At 37.4% G+C, this 25,556-nt stretch overlaps 1 long non-coding RNA gene across 1 annotated transcript; it reads left to right on the forward strand.

Annotated features, from left to right (window-relative positions):
- The first annotated feature begins 959 nt into the window (after window positions 1-959).
- On the forward strand, window positions 960-23,622 carry LOC116597241. Its single transcript, XR_004288510.1, has 3 exons — window positions 960-970; window positions 12,340-12,349; window positions 23,576-23,622. It is a non-coding gene; the product is annotated as an uncharacterized LOC116597241 (long non-coding RNA).
- The last annotated feature ends 1,934 nt before the right edge of the window (window positions 23,623-25,556 follow it).

The following is a 25,556-nucleotide window of genomic DNA, read 5'->3' on the forward strand; positions in this document are numbered from 1 at the left end:
GGCCCCTCTGGTTTTCAAAGTTAAATGTTATGAGGATTCATCTTCCTCATACCTAGGTGCCTGGCATAAGTGTCTGCTCCTCTTCCCTCTTTGCACTGTGCCATTTCTTACCACTCATGGATAGTGGTAAGGTTTGTTTAGCTCCTGAATACATCTCCACCCTTCCTACCCTCTTGGATGTGGCCTCTTCTCTATATTTAGTTGTAGAGAGCCCGTTTTGCCAGTCTTCAGGTCCTTTTCTGCATTATTATTATTATTTGTTTACATCTTTTTATTATGTTCAGTTAGCCACTGTATAATACATAATTAGTTTTTGATGTAGTGTTTAGTGATTCATTAGTTAAATATAATACCCAGTGCTCATCATAGCACATAGCCCTCCTTAGGATTGATGTGGGTGTGGTCTCGTTATATCCACTGGGCAAAGTGAGTTTAGGATCCTCTTACTCTATCATCTTCTCTAGAAGTTACACTTATCTTATGGACTTGGTGGCTCCATTATTGTAGATCTATTTTCTCATGTTCCACAAAGCTTTGTATCAGCATTGTTATCTCAGTCATATTTCTAGTGACTGTAGCAAGATCTTGGATTTGACAGGATGAGGAAGCCAAGGCAGAGATCTTGTTTCCCACATGCCTGGCTTTAGATCACCTGTCCTTCTTCTTGAGATGTGAGGGATAAAATACCTAGGATATGTCAAAAATATTTCTAATGCATGAAAAAAAGAAGCGTAATTGAACTGGCACCTAAAATTTTTACCATAAGAATTCAATGTTAGGGTATTAATGACAAAAAGTTTATAGAATAAATCCAGCATTTCATTTTCCCCAAATCCCCAAATACTTGACTCATTACAGTAGTGTATAGTTTGTTCATGTTTAGATGTTCCATTTATGAAATTATGGTATTGATATTCTAATGATAACTGACTTTTTTTTTTTTTACAAAAATATTATGTATGGAATGGAGGTTAGAGCAGAGAGAGGACAAGTAATTTAGAAAAAAAAATTAGTAAATTAACTGGACTCATTTTTTAGAGTAACCATTTAGAGTTCGCCTAAACACAAGGAACCACTTTTCCAGAGAGAAAGAGCAAGTCAATGTCCTAACGCATGTGAAGTATTTTGAATAGATGTTTTTGTGCTTGTGAAATACATGTTTCTCTATTAATGAGAAGAATGAGTTGTAAATTTCAAAATTCACTTTCTTCAGAACAAGACTTTTGTTCACAAAATAGAGGGGGAACATAATTCATGGAGATGGAATAAGCTTCCTGTAGTAGCCAATTTAATGGGGAAGTGGCTTGGCAAACTTAGTGTTATTTTAAGATAAATATCTGTGGATCTCAGCATGTCTTGCCAGCAGAGGCACTGACTGACTATATTTGTTCCAGAGTATGTTTTCAAGGTTGTTTGTAGAGTGAATAGGCAGATAGTGTCTCACACTGGAGTAAAGAAAAGGGTTATTTACAGCCTTGGAACTAGAGATAGCATCTCCCTGCATAGCTAAGGTCAGCTGTACTTGTCAATAAAATGAAGATAATGTTGACCTCTGGAGCAAATGAATAGGCATGGTTTTACTCTTCATTATAAAAGGCTTGTGTTCCATAAGTTCATAGTTTTCCTGTATTACAGTCCACAGTGTGCAAGTGTCACCTGGCATTCTTTCTATCACCATATGGGAGTTGGGGGCTCAGGAAACTGGGAAAGAACATGCTGATACTCAGGCTGCTGCTGTTGCTGTGAGTTTTAATAATGTCCTTTGCCCCTGACCCAGGAGTTCTTGTCTTCTTCCAGCATCCACAGAGTCAGGCAGACATGTTAGCATTCAAGTAAGGTGACCTCTCAGATCTTTGATAGTTTTAGTTGTCAAGGATCCGATGCAGATAGAGACATATTTTCTGTAAAAGAAAGGAGGAGGGTCTTACAGGCCAGTTAATGAGACCTGAGGAAAATCTGTAAGTGTTGGTTGTGAGCATATTAAGCAACTTACGGTCAAGTAGGCAATAAATGATCTGCTAGTCGATTAACTTATAATAAAGAGAAATCGAGGATGTGGTTAAAGGCCAAATACCAGAAACTATGTTTAAAGACAGCTCCTCACATGGTGGTGATAGCATGTCTTCAATTCAGTGTATGATGACACTTGAATCCTGCATTAAATCCAAATCTTTTTAAACCAAATTATGATAATAAATGGGGGAGATCAAGTAGCCCCGTGACAAATCAGTAAATGTAAATTGGGACCCTTCCCATGTGAATGAATATCGCAGTTGACTCTTCTTTTAAAATCAGGGTTGAAAGAGTGCATTAGCAGCACCAGTCACTGAAAACAGATCCCCTTTGGCTTGTTATATCTTTTGCATTTCTATTATCATGTCCAGAACTACTGAGGCTGTAGATGGTATTACTTTCTTCAAACTGTGATAATCTAGAGTAAGTATCCATAAGCCATCTGCCTTTTTCATAGCCCACACAGGGTGGTAATACAGAATTAGTTTTTATCAGTACTCTTGTTTTTTTAGCATGTCACTGGATAAAAGTGTAGTATTTTTTTCTTATCAGGTATTCTGTGTTGCTCCAAATTAACAATATGTAGGCTCAGGCAATTCCAAAGGCTTCCATTTAGCATGGTCAATTAATACTAGCTTAAGGGCAGTTTTCTCTCTCTTCTATTTAAACTATCAGGTAGACTAAGTGTTCCCCAATCAGACATAATAACCATTTTAAGGATACAGTCAGGTAATGGAGGTGCAGTTACTTCATATAACATTTGTTTAAACATTCCAGTTACATCCAATTTACTTTAACCCCATCCATAGAACCTCATGTAGGCTTCCAATCTGTTGTTCTTTTAAAAGGTGTCCTGGTTGTTGCACTATTTTCTCCAGATGGGAGAACTTCCTTGTCAATTTGAAAGTCTTTGTTTTTGGTGTGCTTCATTATACCAACTAGTAGCAAGATTTTCTCTGGGTGGCCAGAAGTTCCACTCCCTTTCAGACACTATTTACAGAAATGCATGCATGCATAGAGTGTGAAAAGAGGATCACCTATGACCACTGTAGGCAGAAACCAGACAAATGGTTAGAAATTCAGCTGGGATTAAACCTCGTTTTGGCATGCGATACTTGTTAAGGAATAATGGCAGCAGCTGGCTGTCCTATGGTTCAACTCCTCCTGCTACCAAATATGCCAGTCTATTATCCATTCAGAGACTGCAGTAAAAGCTCTGCTTACCGCCAACCCCACTGGGGTACCAATTGCTGCAAGGAGGTTTTAGAATCCTTGGAGAAATGTCCCTGAAAAAAAAAAAAAAAAAAAAAAAGAAATTCCCATGGGAAACCAAAGGAGAATAATTGACTTGTATTTGGGCTCTTACTGCCCTGGAGCTAGATTTATGCTGACTAAGGTGAACAATTAGAAAATGAAAGTCACCCAAAGAATCATAAATACATATTTGAAATTGTCCCCCATCAATCTAGAAACCTAGCCTTTTTTGTTAAAATCAGGCAAAAACTAAGATATTGTTGTGACAGTAAAGCACAGGATGGAGTCTTTTAAACAACAGCAGCAGCAGCACCACCAAACCAAACATAAAAACCCCACCAGCCACAGTGTGAATCAAAACCAAGGGTGCAGGGGCGCCTGGGTGGCTCAGTGGGTTAAAACCTCTGCCTTTGGCTCAGATCATGATCCCAGGCTCCTGGGATGGAGCCCCGCATTGGGCTCTCTGCTCAGCAGGGAGCCTGCTTCCTCCTCTCTCTCTGCCTGCCTCTCCGCCTACTTGTGATCTCTGTCTGTCAAATCAATAAATAAAATATTAAAAAAAAAAAAGAACAAAAAACCAAGGGTGCAAGTGCTGTAGTGCTCATTAGAAAGAAGTGTTTCTGTGGCTACTTCATCAAGGGGTACACAAAAAGTGGAAAAAAAAAAAAAGTCAGGCATGATGATCTTGCTGTTTAATGTAGACCAATAGGACCAAAACATGGAAGGTCATTTAGGTGAGCTGTGATTTGAGTGGCTTTCTAAAGCTGAAAGCGAATCTAAAGCCTTCCTTATTGGCATGCTGTTTTCCTCTGTGCCTCATGTTTCTTATCTTTTCTTCTGCTCTGACCTTAGCTGTTTTAGGACTTATACAGGGTGATCAGGTGTGAGGCCAATGTCTTGCTATCTAAAGGGCGGTGTGTGTTGGGGGGATGAAGACATGCAACCATCCAAGTTTGCTAGGAAACTTTGGGCAGGAAAGGGACTTAAATAATTCTGTTAGATACAAGCACTCAAGTGAGCATTTTACTCTTGGGGCAGAGGAGTTTCTGAACACAAATTATGTGGTTTGCCTAGTGTTCCTAGTCAGGGAGGGATACTAACATTATCTTGTAGGCCCTTTGGCCTACAAGTAATTCAGTGTACTATTGTCAGGTCTTTTCCATCTGAATTAATAGTAGAAATTGATATTTTCATATTTGTATTTTTCTATCACATATAGTCAGAGGGGATTCTCCCAATATGGGAGAGCCATATTTGGGGAGAGGTGTTAATGTCTTTGGGGTTCCCCAACTTTAATGACTCCTTTGGGTCCAACTGATGATTGTGCCTCGTGTAACTCTGTTAAATGGAGGCAGCCTTTACCAGTAGTACTAGTTAGGGTTTGGGACTCTAGCCTCTCTGGCAGGGCTACCAGGCAGACCTCTTTGGAAAAGCAGCTATGAGCTTTTTACTGGGCTCCTGTTGAAACTTAACACCTGCCTCAGACACTTTGTGATTCTCTAGCCTGATACTTTCTTTCAGAATACGTTGACTTAGACTCAGTGATAAGCAAGGTCAGAGGGGTCCAACAAACCTTGTCAAACAGAAATAGTATTATTTAAGAATTCTGCAGTCCTTGCTGTCTGGTCTGCCACTTGAAAGACTGGCAAATAAAGGCAATTCTCTTTAGGGCCCAAACTGTAGAAACAGATAGTAGCCAATGATTGAATTGGCTGGGTCACTCGTATAGATATCCATTGTAAAGGACTGTTATTTGATGAGATTGACTAGAATTATGCTGATAAGCAAGTCTGCACCATCCAGGTTGCCACTGTTGCTATCTAGACCCATCATTCTGGACAGGACCACACATCCATCATCACAGATTGGGCTCCAAGTAAGGCCTGTATATTTCTGACACACTGTAGTCAGATTTGTGACTCCTGACAAAAGCTGATTCATTTGTCTCACAGCAGTGGAGCCCTTAATTCACAGAGCATGGCTCTTGCTGCTTTGGCAAATTGGCTATCAGACCTTTGACCTCTCTTTGGACTTTCATTGAAGCCTCACTGCTATTAATACTACTTTGGGTTATGGTGCAGCAGTTCAGTCTCATCAGCTGTCTGAGCATATTGTTCTGGAACTTGAAAACAATCCATGTCATATTTTCAGTTTTCCAGGCCATTTGCAAAAAGCAGTACTCCTTTTATTACGAAGGCCACTTAGCAATGGGTTGATAGTTAAGGTATTTGAAAGACCTTCCATACTCCGTATTATCTACATGCACTTGTTAGTATAAAATTTCACCAACAAAACTAAACTCAAAAAGGTTTCTCCCTGTCTCAATTTTTCCTGGTCTACACATCTTAGTCATGAACTTTGTTGACTAAATGTTGGCTGTCCCCAGAAGCAAATTTTCTCCTCCTGACTGCTTCCTGGGTTAAGTATAATCAGAACAAAAACAGTGGTCATTTATTAAGACTTACTTTGAAAGTTCAGAGTTTTGACTCGGACTGTATCTGTGTAAGATGAATTTTTATTTATGGTAAACCGGGTTGGTATATACTCCTTGGATGACACTCTTGCTAAAAGTAATCTAAAGGATTTAAGCTTAATTCTGACTCAATTACCTGGATTCTCTTGTTGCATTGACATGGTCCTAGATGTTAAGGCTGGTTGAGCACTTGGTAGAGCAATAGCTCACTAAATCCCTCCACAGTGTCACATACAGACCAAAATGGGTCTCTGTAAGTTTGCTTAAAAATGCTTTATCTCTTTCAGGTTGATACTTCTGGATGAATCATCTGGGTGCATATAGGAGATTATAGGAAGGAAAGGTAAAATTGTAGCTATTGACATATGACACACTGGTTTTATGGAGTTAGAAGGAGCTTCTTAGAGGAATAACTGACTCATTATTTAGTGGGTATTTCTGCAATAAGAGTAAACCACTTAAAAGGGTGGAAGAAAATTTATCCCTGCCTTTAGCTAAGTAATCAATGACATTACTTGGCCCTGTAAGATGTTCAGGTTAACCTCAACTCATTAGTCAGAGTTGTTAAGGATGATAGAATTATTCTGTGGACCAAGAAAGAGTTTGTGTAATTGTTAGTACAACCTACTAAGCCTATATTTATACTTAAGGTGAGGTGAAAAGGTCAATATGGAAACTTAAGGAGAAAGCCACCTGGCTGTCCATAATATCACTTTTGATGGGTTTGGGAATTTCTTCATCTGTGATACTGTAGGTCTCACCCTGCTTCTTGACCTTTGCGAGTCTTAAATAAATGCGTAGGAGACAAACTTAATCAATTTTTGTGTCAGTATCTTTCAATGAGATTAGAGTGAAAAACAGACTAGTAGTGTTCTTATTGGAAAATTCACTGGAACCCAAGACTCTGTAGTAACTTGGGGTGGATATTTTGGGGACACAATGCTCCGTGGGTTTCTCACATTGCCACACATCTTTTCAAGGGTGGTTACATTATAATAGCCTTGGAAGATAAGTGATGATATTTCCTCATATTCCTCTAGGGTAAGAGGGCATAGTTAGTACAGTCATCCTGAACCTGTCTAGTAAAATAAAGACAATGTTATACATAGCAAAAGGCAGACATACTTTGTTCTTTAAAAAAAAGTTCAAATTTGCTAAGGTCAGAGTTGCTTTCCAATAATGCAATTTACCTGGCTCTTTTGCATTGCTTTATGGAAATTGTGGAATTGGAATCTCTAAAAATTTCTGATACTCTGTTATTTATGTGTTTCTGACCTAGGAGTTGTGTCTTCTGCCAGCATCTATGAAACTGGCAGACTAATTTGTTAGCTTGCAAGTAAGTTAAACCTGATACTTTACATGTCTTGGCAGTGAAAAGTCATCAAATTAACCCTCTCTGCTCTTCCAGTTTTGTGCTTTTTTGACGTATCTTACCATGGCTACATGTTAGTATCATCTAGGCAGCTTTTGAAAAATACTTGTGTCTTTGATCCATCCAAGATAATTAAAAAAGGGCCTGAGCTTTTATAATTTTTAAAGGCTCCCTAAGTAGTGATAATGTACAGTCAGGAATTTCACTAAGCCCTTACTCTTAGAGCTGGATACATTAAGTGTTTGCTATGTAATTCAGCATCATTCTGTAATCCATCATCCATGCTGTCTCAGGCAAATGTAAAGAATCCCAAAATCAATAGTTTATAATAGTGCATTAAATCAGGTTTGTGACTGCTTATGCCTCATTGATGCCTATTGGTCTTCCACAAACTTATTTCCCTGATGTTCCCAGTTTGTTTGTTTGTTTGTTTGTTTTCCCACATGTGATTAGACATTCCTGATGTAGCATGGACTATTGTTAGCCACCCTATAAAAGTCTGGGAATCATCAGCTCGATTTTTACCTCTTGTTAATGATATCACATCTCATTTCATGCTAATCTAGTGGATCTTAATGCCTCATAAGACCCCTGAAGCTTAGCAGCAAATAGTCTTGGCTACTAGTGCTTGCCTTCTGTTATCTCAGATGGACTTTAAGCCTGGAATGGAAGTTTTGAATGACTACTAAAGTGTTAAGTGGCTTTACACAGAGAGACCTAGATGCTTATTAACCAGTCAGAATTGATGTAAATCAATATAACATATACAGTTCTATAAGAATTGAAATGCAAGGAAGTTATGAAGTTACATTTCTTTAGTTTTGGAAATCACAACAGTTGTAGTTTTGGGCTTTTTAAAACTGAGGTCAAGTTTTTAGAATAAACATCTTCCTTTTTTAGATTATGCCAAGAACTCAGGGATTGTAGTCCCAAAATATTGGGGAGAGGCATATGGTCATTGGTCCACTGGGGAGACTGCAAAGGTGCTCCTGGTTGATGTCCAGTGGCTTGGCTGATAAATGGATTCCCTCCTTAAGTATATAACCTCAGCATAGGACCTCACCTCTCCTAAGTGTGCTATGCCTGTATCAATACTCCATAGGATTTCATATAGCCTCCCACTTGAAGTCTTGCCAGCTCAGGGCCCCACATTAGAGGAGTGTAAGACTCTGGCACATGGGGAAAAATATCTTCCCATTTCTTTTCCTGTTTTTGGGGGAACCAATTATATTGGTCTTGTCTGGCTACCAGTCCCCAGTTCCTGGAGCCATGCCCAATCTAGACAGTCCTGCCTAACTCTGTCTCAAGTCTCATTTTTCATAATCAGTGGCCAATTCTTTCAACTCTGGAAATTATCATTTATATATTCTTTTTTTTTTTTTAAGACTTTATTTCTTATTTGACAGAGAGAGACGCAGTGAGAGAGGGAACACAAGCAGGGGGAGTGGGAGAGGGAGAAGCAAGCTTCCTGCTGAGCAGAGAGCTTGATGCTGGGCTCAGTCCCAGGACTCTGGGATCATAACCTGAGCCTAAGGCAGATGCTTAACGACTGAGCCACACAGGCGCCCCTCATTTAGATATTCTGATCTAAAACTCTTTCCTTTCTCAGGAGGGAGCAAGGGGACTATTCTCAACTGTCAACAATTAATTTACTACCAAGAAAAGTAGCTATCATTAGTTTCTCAATGAGATTTTTGTGCCACTCAAAATTTTCATTGAATCATTCTGCTACAGAATGAGTTTATATAGGTTTGTTTAGTTGTACATGATGAACAAAAGTATAACAAAAATCAAGCTAGAGGTGAATTAAGAACCTAGGACTTATTGTAAAGAAACTTGCCATAAATACAGAATGTAGAATAAAGGGGATAAAGAAAATAGGGTTATGGTTAACTTAACAATGTTATCAATGTATAAAGAACAAAGAATTAAAGTACATTAAAATCACTTAATCCTGCATCCAAATTGGTATGTACCACTACATAGAGACCTAGGCAGATCTAGTGTTAGGTTATTATAATATCTGAATAAATTTTGGTAAAATTAAAGTTGGAATAAAACTTGTATAAGATAAAATAATAATAAATAGCTTCGTTGGAAACCAAAATAAGAAAGTAGTATTACCATTAAGAAGATACTTGGCTTGTAAAGTAAACCCTTGTAGCTACATGTGTGACAATAATGTTAACTTGAAAGCTTGTTAAATGCAGTTATTGTGTTAGACATTGTGGGGAATGCAGAAATGAGTAATAAAGGAATGTTGCAACCAGGGACTCACATTATAATGATAAAGACCTATTCCTACACAAGTTCTCTACGTAAGACTAAGTACAATAGAGGTCCTATAATCAGTGTAAAAATCAGACTTTGACAAAAGATAAAGGTGTGACTTGATTAAGAACTTAAAATTAGACATAGTTTTACAAGTAGTGTGGCATGGTGAGATGAGTGTATTGACACATGCTTGATCAGTTAATACAATCAAAGCTCACTATTTGATCTGGTATTAAGTAGTAGAGGTTGCAGTTAAGTTGTTAAGTGAGAGTCATTCAGACCTATTTAGCATGTCTAATAATGTGCTAGTGAAGTGGATCCCAGATGTCTTTTGATAGGAGTACGTTGTCTTTCCAGGGATGACTTTTCTTGGATAATTATCCTTAATTCATGAGGAAATAGGGTAAGAGATAGACAGCAAAATAGAATAGGGAAGGATAGTCTGGCTTAGGTTTTTCCAGCTCTCATTTCTGTGCCCCTCCTTTCCAGCACAAGCTGACAAGACAGATTTCATGAGAAGGTGTAGCACAGTTAGGGAAATAAGTATTGTAGGTACTGGGATGAGAAGCTATTTCTGAGAGGGAGAAAAAGGCAGTCTGTTTACTTTTGTTTGAAAATGGGAATTGTTTGGATTGAGAGGGTGCAAGAATTCAAAAGTGTTACATAGAGGAGCGCTGGCAGAAGCCCAGGGGACCTGGTACTCGGTATTTCCTGGGAAGGTTAGAAACAGGATGGATGGTGTGCATCTGTAAGATGCCCCCTGGTTGCCCTCAGAATATTAGAGAAAGCCCTTGGTGGTTGTCTGGTTGATTAGGTCATGTACAATCAGTGAGTCAGGAACTTTGGTCTCATTAATATCCAAAGAAAGAAAAGCTTGGGAAGAGCTAGGCTGCTGTACAGTTCATAGGAGATCAGTAGAGTGGTTATGTTTCCTGAAAATCTATTCAACAAATTAAACCAGTCATGAAAATACAAATTCTAGGTCCTCTTTTCATGTCACTTTCAAGTTATAGGTCCAACGGGAAGGGGGGGGGGTCTCCTCTTCAGCCCACCATGCTTCCAGAGACAAAGGGGCTTCTTGAGAAATGTTGGCATTTTTTTAGGTGCATGGAATGCATGGAAAGGACACAGAATACTCAGTTACAGAAACCTATTTTTTTTATTTCTGCAAACTAGATTTAGGGCAGGTATTCCAGCTGATGAGCTGTTAATAAAACTTTGTCGCTTTTACTGCTTTCTGTAGTTATAGAAACTAGAAATATAACAATCAATCAGGTGTTATTTAAATGGCCATAAAGAGGTGAAAGAATGAAGAAAGTGGTCCACAAGTTCTGGAAAGGTCAGAGGTCAACTGTAACAGCAGGTCTACCAGACTTTATTTTCAGTCTGCATTGACATAGTGGATTTCTTTGAGTAGAACCATGGGATATAACTTCTTTCCTCCCACCAGCAAATATTTCTGGGCTTTGGGATCAGACAAAGAAAATGATATTAAATTCCCTCTTTTTCTTTTGATAAGGCACAACAATGTATCACTATGTATTCTGTCATTACACTTTACTCTTTCTATTGCCTTAGGTCTGTATGAATAATAGGAATATCTTTTATCTCACTGGTAAAGAATTTTTTTCAGACTGTCAAGAAGCCCCAACTGTGTAGGAATAAAAATGGTGCAAAGAGAAAATATACTTGGTAAATTAAGTGACCGGGCTCTCCTATTTAACATTTTAAAAATGTCCTTCTGCATTAGAACAAGACTGACACGTCATTAATCTCTCAATTAAGACCCCCAAAAGACTTCCTCTTCTAGGAACAAAATCTTAATGGTCCTTTGGGAGGGAGTTTTCATCTGAAGGCCATTTGGTATCTTCTACCATCAGAGTTTGGAGCAGAGATGAAAAATGCAGAGGAATGTATTTGTAAGACACATCTTTGTGGGTTGGGTTGCTACATCTTAGCTAGAATTCTTACATGTACTTTTCTTCACAAATCCTCTTTACTCACTTATTGTTAACTTGGAACTGAAATTTCATAACAGTATGGAAATGAGGAGAAGGCTGACTCATATTTAGGAGTCAGTATGGAGAGTTATGAGGTATACCTTTGGGTGCGAATCATGGAGTTAAAGTTACAACCCCTAGAAGCAACGAGGGAATATGCATCTGACAGGCAAAATACCCCGGTTGTCCTATACTGGTTGGAAGCATGGACTTTGGAGTCAGGCCTGTACTAGAAGGCCAGCTCCAACACTTACTAGTTCTGTGACCCTGAGCAAGATACTGAAACTCTCCAAGGTTCAGTTTCTTTATCTCTAAACTCAAGATAATAGTATTTAGCTTTTAAGGGTGCACTGAGCTAAGGCATATCGTGTATTTAACACATTGTCTGGAATGGATTAATTACCCAAATATTGGTAGTTCCTACTGTTACTACCAGTGTTGTTATTAATGTAAATATAATTACTGTAACCATGAGTACTATTGAGGAGGAGGAGGAAGGAGTAAAAGCAGTATCTAAGCTTAGCTAAAAGGAGAAGTGTTAGAGGGCAGCAGATTAGCTTTCCTTGTTTGCATTTTACTTCAATCATGAAATATGTTTACCTCTTTCTTGTACTCTCTGCTTTCTCATTTTGGTCATATTGAAATAGAGAAGTAAAAAATTAGACAGCATTCATCATTTTACTTTGAATAAAACTTATTCAAGGCATGGTGTTATCTTTCCCAGTTCTGACAATTAAAAACATGAATCCATAATTATCAAATGAAAGACTTTGTCTCCTGTGCCAGGAGTTTTTGGCAGTGTGAAGCAAACAGAAAAGCAAATATTGCTTTACACTCGAAGCCATGCTCTTCAGAAGATGATTCCTGAAGCACCTGCAACCATGGCTGTTCTACAATAAACACTTAAAACATTGGTATAAATGTGCTCCAATTATTTCAGGTTTGACTGCAAGAAGGAAGCTGGTGATGAGAGAGTGTGGTATTGGCTTCATTCACTTGGCTTGTGTTCTTCTTGGTCACTCTTTCTAGCTTTGAAGTGTCCAGTCCTCCTGCTCTTAGCTTTCTTGTACACTCAGGAGAAGGTCAGCTGAGAGGAGGTAGTGAGAGTCTGGTCCATGGAAGTTGCTGGGTGCAGAGGAAGAAACTACAGACTTGGGCTCTAGGCCAGCGATCACAAACTGAAATTCCTCCTAAGGCTGGGCAGATAGGGAGACCATGTGTAAGATGCCTGGGTGTGCTGAGGGAACTGGAGAAATGCAGTTCCTATGGAAAGGGGCCTGGTAGGAATATGGTTCATTCCTAGAGATCTCAACCACCAAGAAAAGTAAAAATCAAGATTTTTTGTTAAAAAAAAGTTTGCTAATTTTTAAAATGTGGGCAATGTATTCAGTTAAAAAAAAAAAAAAACCATAAAACATATTGACAGTTTAGTCTTTAGCTCTCTGCTTTGTAACTTTTAGGTCCTAAATTGTAGAGCAAGGGTAGCCAAAATATTCTGTCCTAAGAATTAAATTTCTCCTGTACTCATATGATGAAATGGATAAAACTCTACATGGTGTGAAGGGAAACTGCACTCGTGAAGTTAACTTTAGGTATGAGGATGTTCAGTAAATTAGAGACCAAAAATTTGCCTGGCTATATAAAACTGACACTATTTATCAGGATGATTTTATTGCAAGGAAGTGGCACAGCATGGTGTTTTAGAATCCTCTCTTGGTTTTATGTGATGAGACACAGTAGTTTTTTCATGGACTGTAACCAGTATAGTAAAATGTAGCTTGTATACTGATACAATTTAATGTTAAAACAAAATGATGGAATGTTTATAAAATTTTAATCTCAATATAGTAATCACTGTTTTGTTAGGAATATTTTTTAAGCCAGTGCTCATTACTTTCAGTTTTTGGATTGGATGCTGATTTTTTAATTCAAATGAGTTACAGAGATTTTTTTTTTTTTGGAATTAAAGAGTATTTAAGGTGTTTTTGTTTTTCATACTTGTCATTATTCAAACTTGAATGTTTTCAGATTTTATTTAGACAATACTAATCATTGTGTCTAATTGTATTTTATTAAAGAAATAAAAAACATCAGTTTTGGTTGTTTCCTTTGCCATATAGAAGCTTTTTATTTTGATGTTCTCCCAATAGTTCATTTTTGCTTTTGTTTCCCTTGCCTCGGGAGATATACATAGAAAAATGTTGCTACAGCCAATGTCAGAGAAATTACTGGTTGTGTTCTCCTCTAGGATTATTGTGTTTTTAGTCCTCACATTTAGGTGTTTAATCCATTTTATTTTTGTGTGTGGTATAAGAAATTGGTCCAGTTTCATTTGAGTGTAGCTGTCCAGTTTTCCCAATGTCATTTATTGAAGAGACAGTCTTTTCCCATTGCATATTCTTGCCTCCTTGGTTGAAGATTAATTGACCATATAATTGTGGGTTTACTTCTGGGCATTCCATTCTGTTTTATAGATCTATGTTTTTTTTTTTTTTTTTTTTTTTTGCATCTGTAACATGCTGATTTGATTACTACTGCTTTGTAATATATCTTGAAATCTGAAATTGTGATACCTTCAGTTTTGTTTTCTTTTTCAAGTTTACTCTGGTTATTTGGGGTCTTTTGTGGTTCCATACACACTTTAGATTGCTTGTTCTAGTTCTGTGAAAAATGCTGTCTGTATTTAATAGGGATTGCGTTAAATCTGTAGATTGCTTCAGAGAGTATGAGCATTTTAACAATATCAAGTCTTCCAGTCTATGAGCATGAATTATCTTTCCATTCATTTGTGTTGTCTTCTATTTTGTTCATCAGTGTTTTATAATTTTTTGAAGAAAGGTATTTTACCTTTTTGGAAAGTTTATTCCTAGGTATTTTATTCTTTTTGGTGCAATTGTAAATGGGATTGTTCTATTGGTATCTCTTTCTGTTGCTTCATTATTAGTGTATAGAAATGCAACAGATTTCTGTATGTTGGTTTTGTATCCTGTGACCTTACTGAATTCGTTTATCAGTTCTAGCATTTTTTTTTTTTTTTTGGGTGGAGTCTGTAGGGTTTTTTTATATATACAATCATGTTATTTGCAAATAGTGAAAATTTTACTTTTTCCTTAGCAATTTGGATATCTTTTATTTCTCCTCTTTGAGTGCTGTGGCTAGGACTTCCAATATGATGTTGAAAAAAAGTGGCAAGAGTGGAACACTTGGGGCGCCTGGGTGGCTCAGTGGGTTAAAGCCTTTGCCTTCGGCTCAGATCATGATCTCAGGGTCCTGGGATCAAGCCCCACATCAGGCTCTCTGCTCAGCAGGGAGCCTGCTTCTTCCTACTCTCTGTCTGCCTCTCTGCCTACTTGTGATCTCTGTCTGTCAAATGAATAAATAAAAATCTTAAAAAAAAAAAAAAAGAAAGAGTAGAGCCCTTGTCTGTTCCTGAGCTTAGGGGAAAAACTGTTTCTCACCATTAAACATGACATTCCTTGTGATTTTTTCACATATGGTCTTTATTATGTTGAAGTATGTTCCATCTAAATCTATTTTGTTGAGTTTTTTTTTTAATCATAAATGGTTGTTGTGCATTGTCAAATCCCTTTTCTGCATCTGTTGAAATGATCATATGGTTTTTATCCTTTCTCTTGTTGATGTGATGTATCATGTCAAGTGATTTGTGGATATTGATCCACCCTAGCATTTCAGGTATGAATCCTGCTTGATCAAGGTGAATGATCTTTTTCAGTGTGTTGTTGCACTAGGTTTGCTAATATTTTGTTGAGGATATTTGCATCCATATTCCTTAGAGATATTGGTCTATGATTTTTTTTTTTTTGTAGTGTCTTTGGTTTTGTCTCAGAATTTGGACAGTAATGCTGTCCTCATAGAATTAATGTGGAAAATTTCTTTCCTCTTGTACTTTTTGGAATAGTTTGAGAGAATAGATATTCTTTCAAAAGAATATCTTTCATGCATTCATTTATTCATTCTCTTCCTTCTTTCCTTCCTTTCTTGTCTCGCTAAAGGCTTATGAATTTTATTGATATTTTTGAAGAACTACCTCCTGGTTTCATTGACCTATTGGTTTTATTCTTTGTTATTGTTTCTATTTTATTTCTGTTCTAATCTTCAATATTTCCTTTCTTCTACTGATTTTGGGTTTTGTTTGTTCTTCTTTTTCTTGCTCCCTTAGGTGTAGGATTAGGTTGTTTGCAATTTTTCTTGCTTCCTGAGGTAGGTCTGTATGGCTACGAACTTCTTAGAACATCTTTTGCTGCATCCCAAAGATTTTGTACCATTGTGTTTTCATTAATCTCTAAGTATTTTTTTTTTATTTCCTCTTTGACTTCTTGAATGACCCATTCATTGCTTAGTATCATGTTATTTAACCTCCATGTATTTGTAAACTTTCCAGATTTTTTTCCTTGGGGTTGATTTCTAGTTTCTTACCACTGTGGTTGGAGAAGATGCATGGTATTCCTTCAGTCTTACTGAATTTGTTGAGACTTGTTTATGGCCTGGTATGTTATCTATTTTGGAGAATATTCCGTGTATACTTGAAAAGAATATGTATTTTATTTTAAGGTCGAGTATTTTAAATATACCTGTTAGATTCATTTTGTTCACTGTGTCTTTCAAAGTCATAGTTTCATTGTTGATTTTTCTGTTTGATTGATTGATTGGTGTAAGTGGAGTTTTAAAGTCCCCCACTATTATTGTATTTCTTAATTACTTCCTTTATGTTCATTACTACCTGCTTTTATGTATTTGGGTGGTCCTGTGTTGGGTACAGAAATATTTACAATTGTTGTATCTTTTTTGTTGGATTGTTCCCTTTATGGTTATATAGTGTCCTTTGTCTCTTGTTACTTTTTAGTCTATTTTGTCTGATATAAATATTGCTACTTTTCCTTTCTTTTCATATCAATTGGCATGATAAAGCTTCTCCATCTCCTACCTTTCAATCTCCATGTGTCTTTAGTTTTGAAATAGTCTTTTGTACATAGATGGGTCTTGCTTTTTTTTTTTAATTAACATATAATGTATATAGATGGGTCTTGTTGTTTAAATTGACATATAATGTATTATTTGTTTCAGGGGTACAGGTCTGTGATTCTTCAGTCTTACACAATGACTTACACATCAGTTTTACACAATTCACACCACTCACCATAGATTTACATAGACTTACACATCAGTCTTACACAATTCACAGCACTCACCATAGCACATACCCTCCCCAATGTCTGTCACCTAGCTACCCCATGCCTCCCACCCCCCATCACTCCTATCTCCTTCTTCTCTGGTTTCATCTTGTTTCATTTTTTCCCTTACTTCCCCTATGGTCCTCTGTCTTGTTTCTCAAATTCCTCCTATCAGTGAGATCATATAATTGTCTTTCTCTGATTGACTTATTTAACTTAGCATAATACCCTCTAGTTCCATCCACATTGTTGCAAATGTGAGTCTTGCTTTTTTATTCATCCCATTACCCTATGTCTTTTAATTGTAGTGTTTAGTCCATTTACATTCAAAATATTATTGATAGGTATGTAATTCCATTTTTTACCTCTTTTAACTTTTAAAAAATTTTTTCTCTGTCCTTTCTTCTTTTACTCTCTTCTCTCATAGTTTACTGGCTTTCTTTAGTGTTATACTTGGATTGGATTCCTTTATTTTTTGTCCATCACCGGTTTTTGACTTGTGGTTATTATTAGGTTTATATATAACATCTTATGCACTTAGCGTCTGTATTAAGCTAATAGTCACTTGTTTGAGCCCATTCTTTACTTTTCTTCCCCCAGTTTTAGGTATATGATTTTCTACTTTAGATCTTTTTTATTTTGGGAATTGGTTGTCTGATTTATATAGATATACTTATTTTTACTGCTTTTGTGCTTCCTACTTTTCTTATTCCTGCTTATGGTCCTTCCTTTCCACTCATAGTCCCCTTTAACATTTTTTGTAGTGTTGGTTATATGGTGATAAATTCCTTTAATTTTTGTTTGTCCAGGAAACTTTTTATGTCTCCTTCCATTCTGACTGATAACCTGATAACCTGCTGAGAGTATTTTTGGCTGCAGGTTTTTTTTTTTTTTTTTCTTTTAGTGCTTTGAATATATCATGCCACTGTCTTCTGGCCTGCAAAGTTTCTCACAAAAATCAGCTGATAGACTTATGGGGTTTGCCTTGTATGTAACTGTTTTTTCTCTTGCTGTTTTAAAAATTCTCTTTGTCAGTACTCTTTGCCCTTTTCATTAGCATGTGTCTTGGTGTGGATCTCCTTAGATTGAAAATATTGGGGCCTCTTTGTACCTCCTGGATCTGAACATCTGTTTCTTTCCCCAGATTAGGGAAGTTTTTAGCTATTATTTCTTCAAATCAATTTCCTGCCCTCCCTTTCTCAATATTTTGCATCTGGAATCCCTATAATTACTATGCTTGATGGTGTTGCTGTGTTCCCTTAGTCAATTTTCATTTATTATTACTTTTTCTCTCTCCTGTTCAGTTTAACTGCTTTCCATTACTCTGTCCTTTAGTCACTGATTTGTTCTTTTGTTTCCTTTAGTCTAATATTTATTTTTCCTAGTGTACTTTTGTTATGGAGTTGTTTATCTCTTTTTCTTACTTGTTTTCTATCTCTTTGTTGGGTCTTCACTGAGGTCCTCCACTGTTATCAAGTCAGTGGGTATTTTTATGACTATTACTTTAAATTCTCTATCAGACATATTTCTTAACTTCATTTCCTTTAGCTCTCTTGCTGTGATTTTGTTCTCATTTTTTTCATTTGGAAATAATTGTCTCATGTTTAACCCTGTGTCTGTTTTCTGTTGTTTAGAAAGTCAAGTTTGTCTCCTGCTCTTTAAAGTAGTAGCACTATGAGGAAGAGGCCCTATAGTGCCTTGCAATATCATTCCCCCCATTCACCAGAACCTCACACTTTCGATGTGTCTTCTGTGTGTATGTGTGTGTGTGTGTACCTTGCTGTTGTTGCTGAGCCCCATTTGCTTTCAATCTATTCATCTGCAGTGGCTCTCTTGTTGTGGGCAGGGTTTGTCCCTGTGTTAGTGGGCCAGTCAAGTTGCCCTGGGCTTGCATTGAGTCAGACTGTGCATTTCCCAGAGATGCAGTAGCACTGAACTGCAGTGTGCTTTCCCTATGTTGTCCACTTAGGAGTGTTTAGTTGGTGAGTGGGCCTGCAGTTAGACCAGATGTCTGTCCCAGCCCATTGCTGAAGGTGCAGTGGGATTGTTGTTTCCCTTCTTCCCAGGGGAAGAGTCAGTTAGAAGTGATGGGGACACCTGTTGGGGCTCTTTGCACAGTGTCATGTTTGTGGCACCATTTTGGATACGCTCCAGCCAAGGGCATTATCAAAGGGTGCAGGATCACAGGTGAATGCAGGAATGGTGCATGCAGTTTCATTGCCTTTGGTTCTAGCAAGGTCCATGCGGGTCTCCTGCAGGAGGGGATCTGCAGACACTTGGGAAAACTGCTCAGTCCTGCTGGGTTGGAGGGAGGGAGAAGTGTGTGGAGGTGCACAAGGCAAACTGTTAACAAGCTAGGTAGAGTGTTGGTGCTGAGCTAGTTCCCACAGGTGTCCATGTATCTAGGCTGGGTGGTGGGGCAGGGAAAATGGTGCCTGCTAGCTCTTTTGTTCTTTGAGAGGTCTTTCAAAGATCCCTGCTCTTCCAGCACAAGCTCTAAGATTAGCAAATAAACCTCTTTCCTGTATATCCCATACGTTTTTCAGATGGTTGCTTCTGTACCATCTCAGTGGGGTTGTTTATTGTGCTCTTTTTAACAATGGGGACTTTACCCTCTCCCTTCTTACAGAGCCAAACTCACTTATTTTTAAGTTCTAGGTGTTAAACTCCTGTGATTATTAGGACCTCTGGTTTTCATAGCCAAATGTTAGGGAATTTAGCTTCCTCATGCCTGGGGTGCCATGTATGGAGGTATCCTGCATACTGCACCCCTGTGGTGGCCCTGCCACCCATGGATTATTTCATAGGTTTGTTTGGCTCCTGACTTCTACCATTCCTACCTTCTTGGATGTGACCTCTTGTCTACATTTAGGTGTGGAAAGTTTTAGCAGGAAAAATCCTGCCTACTTTTGTTTTTTTTTTTTTTTCCCTTGGTTATTTACACTGATGTGGTTGTTATCTAGTTGTATCCAAGGGACAATGTGAGTTTACTATTCTCCTACTCTGCCATTTTCCCTGGAAGTTTGTTGAGGTATCTTTTAATGTTATATTTTATGGAATTGGCTTTCTATTTTATTTTTGTAAAAAGTAATTTTAACTCTTTAGTATCTATCCTTTCTAACAATGGCATGTTAAAAATTTAATAATGTTGTCTTTACTAATAGGGGTTAATCCTATTGTTTCTCTCAGGAATGAAAATCACAGCACTTGTGAAAAAACTGAATAAAAAGTGACCAAAGCTCTAGGTAAGAGAAGAAACTTAATTTTTAGTTTCCCAAATTAAGGTTTAATTTCTGTAAAGTGGCTTTAAAAATGCAGCAAAATTATAAATAATGAGATGAGGGGAAAATGGTGGGGGTAAGCTCATTGTTCTTTCTCTCTGAACACTCAGTGGTTTGATTCTGAATGGTTTTTGAGCAAGTTTTATTCACTTCTATGAGGAATATTAGAAAAATGTGTAACATAATCCAGGATACTTTCAAAATACATAATGGCTATAAGGAAACGAGGAGAAAATGATAATGAGCAACAACAGATGTTTCATTCTTAGAAGAGTAATGAGAGATAGAAATAGCATCTTGCAGAAAGTAAAAGGATTTTATCACCAATTTTTCAAGAATTCAGCAAGATATTTCACAAATATGTGTGACTTTTAAAACCAAAATATGAGAAAAAGATGCATATCCATCTATAAGCATCAGGAAGTATGTTGGGCCCAATGGTATGCATTGATGGACCAGGCAAAAGCCACAAAAGATTCTGCTTAATAGCATGTTTCTGATCTGAAATTACATCATAATAAATTAATCATTTGGATTAAAATGCAAATATTATATTTTACTGTGTAAATGTACATTTCTCTGTGAGTGACAACATATCTTTTTTATTTTATTTTATATTTTGTTTTATTTTTAAAAATATCTTAGAGAAAGAGAGAGAACGAGCAGGGGTAGAGGGAGAGGGAGAAGCAGCTCTCCCAGGACCCTCGGATCATGAACTTAGCCTAAGGCAGGTACTCAACCACCCGGACGTCCCCATATATCCTTTTCAGAGCTAGTTTTTCCACACTGATGACTTAATCGGAAAATGCAGATAGCAGTCTGTATTAAGCTAATAGTCACTTGTTTGACCAATTGGTTGAAAAGGAACAGCATGTTTCATAGGGTAAAAAAGGTACAATGTGGATTTGTATCAATGAAGAAAATTATATCCTGTCTTTGAATACCATTGGAATTTCTTACTAAATCCATTCATGATGGACATTGGATATCTTGGAAATGATATTATAAGACAGGAGGAAAAGTCAAGGAAAGGTGAGTAGTAAGATGAAGACTAATCTCTCACTATTTGTTTTAGTCTGCTCAGTTTTACTTTGTGGGGAAAAATATTGATGCAAATGTTAATCTTCCTTTATGTAATTGATTTGCTTTTAATGTAACTGTTTGGAAATTTGACCAGCTGCCTGATTGTTTTTTTCATGCTCACTGTCTCTTGCTCTACTCTGAGCTGCTGCTTTGGTACTTCCCAAACCCCACCCTTGCCTCTGACAACAGTTAAAGACAGCCAATAGTTACTATTTACTTTGCTGCTGTTGTTATTGTTGTTTATCTTGACTTAAACAATAGAAACTTACTTTCTAATAGTTTTTTGAGGCTGAAAGTCCAAGATCAAGATGCCATCAGGGTTGGTTTTGTCTGAGGCCTCTCTCTTTGGCTTCTAAACAGCCACATTCTAACTATGTCCTCATATGGCCTTTTCTTTGTGCATACATATTCCTGATGACTCTTCCTCTTTTTTTTTTCAGTTTTATATATATATATAAATTTATATATATATAAATTTTTCCAGTAAAACTGAAAAATACTGTATTTTACTGGAAAAATTTATATATATATTTTTCCAGTAAAATACACACACACACAAACTTATGTAATTGATATATATCATGAATAAGTTAAGGGTATACAGGATGATGGTTTGATCTACATATATTGTGAAATGATTATTAAAATAGTTTAGCTAACATCCATTTTCACATACAGAGAAAAAAATTTCTGTGAAGAGAACTCACAAGATATAATCTCTTAACAATTTTCCTATGTATCATAGAGCAGTGTGTGCTATAGTCATCATGTTGTATATTACATCTCCAGTTCTTATTTATCTAATAACAGGAAATTTGTACCTGTTGACCAACTTCCTTCATTTCCCCACCCCCACCCCCTGCCTTTGGTAACCACCAGTCTGATCCTTCTTTTCTACAAGTTTTTTTTTTTTTTTTTTTTTAAGATTCCATATATGAGTGAAATCATGGAGTATATGTTTTCCTTGTCTGACTTATTTTACTTATTATAATGCCTTCTAGTTTCATCCATGTTGTTACAGATAGTATGATTTTCTTGTTTTTTTTTTTTTTTTCTTCATGGCTGAATAACATTCCAATGTGTGTCTTTGTGTGTATCACAACTTTATTCATGCATCCATTGATGGACATTGATGTTGTTTTCCTGTCTTGGCTATTGTAAATAATGTTGCTGTGAACATAAGTGAGCACATATCTTTTTGAGTTATGGTTTTTATTTCAGATGCATTTCCAGAAGTAGAATTGGTGGTAGTTTTATTTTTAATATTTTGAGGAGCCTCCATGCTATTTTCCATAGTGGTTGTACCAATTTACAATCCCTTGAACAGTGCAAAAGTGTTCCTTTGATTCACAGCTACACCAGCATTGGTTCTGTTGTTCTTTTGATGGCCTGAGGGTAATATCTCATTGTGGATTTAACTGGTGGATTAGGCCACCAGTTTTACTCTGTGGGTGATGTTAACTGTGGTCTGGGGTCTGTTCATGTGCCACTCTACATTAGGCTGTTGAATGGGCTATGCAGGTTCCCATGTGCTGTGGTTAGGTTTCCTGGTAGGACAGCTTGAAGGCTGGTTTAGTGATAAATGGGCACAGAGGGTGAAGAAGCTCTAAAGATAGTAAAGCTATTGTTGTCCTTTTTAAAAATTAAAAAAAATTTTTTTTTAGATTTTATTTATTTACTTAGAAAAAACAAGCAGGGAGAGAGGCAGGTGGGGTTGGGGGGTAGGTAGGGAAGAGGAGGCTCCCTGCTGAGCAAAGTCCCAGATATGAGACTTGATTCCAGGACCCAAAGGACTGAGCCACCCGAGTGACCCAAGATCTTTGTTGTCCTAATACAAGTTGACGCCCACTCCCAAGTTCTTGGAATAAATAAGGCCATTGGCTTTGTTCTTCCAATTCTCAGTTCTGCCTACCTGCCTTCCTTGGCTTAAGTGACTGGGTCACAATGCTTCCAGGAATCATGGCCTCCCTTTCTGGTCAGATGGGGTTGGAAGACAGTCTCCACAGCACGTGGGGTTATGTCTTAGCTCCCTTGCCTGGGTGCAAGGGGGAAGAGGCTGCTCTGGGCTACCTTATTTCCCAAAATGACTTCTGGTTGGGAGGGATCAGGAATTACCCTCAGCCTTGGCTATGAATTAATCCCTGTGCCTGTGCATAGCATGGGAATACTCCACCAGAAACTGTCTTTGCTGTGGTTGTGTTCTGCTCTGGGGGTCCTCCTTTTGGCTCTAATAGCATTGGTTTACACTGCTTCCAGGAGTTATCACTAGTCTTTCTGGTCAGATAGGGCCAGAAGACACTCTACATGGCAGGTGCAGCTGTGACTCAACTCCTTGCACAGACAGGATCAAACTGGTCTTTTGGGCCCTCTAAATTCCTCATCATTGTATCTGAATTGGGCAGATATACACTCTGCTAAAATCCCTCATCTGAGTATACCCATTGGATAGTTTTGCAGAGGAGCAAAGCTGTTGGTTGGGATTATGACTTGGGCACTGCAGGTGTAAACCAGTTCTGCCAAGATCCATGTGCTAGTTGTTGCAAGTCCCTCTACCATTCTCTGTCACAGTCAGATTTCCGGTGGCTGGACCTTACATATACCTTTGCAGTCCCTGTGTTGCAATATTAGAATAGGGGGGAAATTGGAGGCTGAGACAAACTATGAGAGACTGTGGACTCTGGAAACAAACTGAGGGTTTTGGAGGGGAGGAGAGTGGGTGGTTGGGTGAGACTGGTTGTGGGTATTATGGAGGGCACATATTGCTTGGGTGTGGTGCAAAAACAGTGAATTCTGGAACGCTGAAAAAAAAGTAAAAAAAAAACAAAGAATAGTGGCTTCTGTGGAGCAACCCATAATTCTGGGAGTAGATGCTAGTTGTCCATCTGGATTCTCTTTTCTCACTAGAGGAATGCAAGTTCATGGGAGACCTTTCTTCTGTGTGGTGCTGCCCTAGCCTCATGGCACAGGTGAGTTGGGGGGGAATGTAGTTAATATAGAACCATTTCTCTTAGTTTCCTAGTGCGATCTCTTGGTCTCTTTGGTGCAGGGGTTGTTTCAGTCTCACCCTATGTTCTAGAATTCTCTCAGTGGTGTCTTGTTCTTAAGTAGCTATTCTTCTTGTGAGGGGAGCAAAGTCATGAATGACCTGTGTTGCCATCTTAGTGAGGTCACTCCCCCATCAATGTTTAATGAACATTGTGTATTTAACACTCAGGCTTTCAATTTCAAAGTTACGTGGGTTTTATTTAAGCAAGCTACATGTCTGAAGTCTATAAACAGTTTATCACTCTATTCCTGTGTTTGAGAAATTGTGTATATAACATTTCTCCATTCTTATTCATCAAGGACAATATTACTACTCTACCAATTTTTGGACCCCCAACATTAGAAGTTATATTCTTAATGTTTTGTCTGTGTGTGTGTGTGTGTGTGTGTGTGTGTGTGTGTGTATGTGCATGTGTGTGCACACTCATACCTATGTTTGAATCGCAATGCCTCACTGTTCCTTTGTGGAGTACTACTAAAGACCTGCATTTGTAGCTGTTTACCTATTACTAGTAGTCTTGATAGAACAAATAAAATTGCCGGGATTAGTGTCTTAGAAATTGTGATCCCTTTGCTATTTTTTCTAATTTACTACCATAGTTGAGGTTAACTTAGACCTTTGTGTTAGACATCACATATTTCTCAATTTTTATTTTTTAACTCAATTTTTTATTTTTTAAGTCATTTAAAAATTATCACTGGGGAAATATAAGTATAGAGAAATATTGATAAATTTTTCCTGATGCAGAACTAAGGGGAGAAAATGGTTGTCTTTTATTAGCCTGTAGATTGGTTTTACTAGCTGGTCTTTTATTGCCTTTCATGTTTGTCATACTGTGTACTCATGAAAATATAATCATTGATGTGCATATTTCTTAGGTAACACAACCTTTTTGCATTTTATGCTCTATTACTACAAAAGATTTTTAATACTAAAAAAAATATTTTTAGACCTCTTTTTGTGTTCTGTAATGGAACTTCCAAATTAAGTTCTTCATGCTGATAACTATAATCTATTTGTAGTCTAAGATGTTCAAATTAATGGAAGGCCAACAATTGTAGTAATATGCTGGATGATGAAAAGTGTTTGTGTCAAAACTTTGACTTCTATGGCTAGATTGTAGTCATAGAATATGATGAAGCATTTGAACACACCATTTCACAGTGGCACAGCCCCACTGTTTAGCACAGGTGTTTCTCTAATTGTGATCTAGTGAGGAGGTATAGGGTTTAATGGCCCAGAAACTTACATTTTACCTCTCTGACCTTGTGCATTCATGTAAGTGCTTAATAAAATTTGTAGGAACATAGGCTAACTCCTGCGATCACTGAGGATTGTTTTCTCAAGTGTATGTGGCAGTCTGTTTCTTTTCTCTACTTTAATATTTAATACATGTATTAAGGGAAGTTATGTTTATTTTCTCAGGTGTCTGATAAAATAAAAATCTAGGAATTTGCAGTGAGATAACATTCATTTAAGAAATGATTCACTATCCCCTCGTCAACGGAAGTATAATAAATCAGAAAGCATTGATTAGAAAATTTTAACCTTGCATACTGATTTTCTAG

The sequence above is a fragment of the Mustela erminea genome, chromosome 8, assembly GCF_009829155.1.
Source record: "Mustela erminea isolate mMusErm1 chromosome 8, mMusErm1.Pri, whole genome shotgun sequence".
NCBI lineage: Eukaryota > Metazoa > Chordata > Mammalia > Carnivora > Mustelidae > Mustela > Mustela erminea.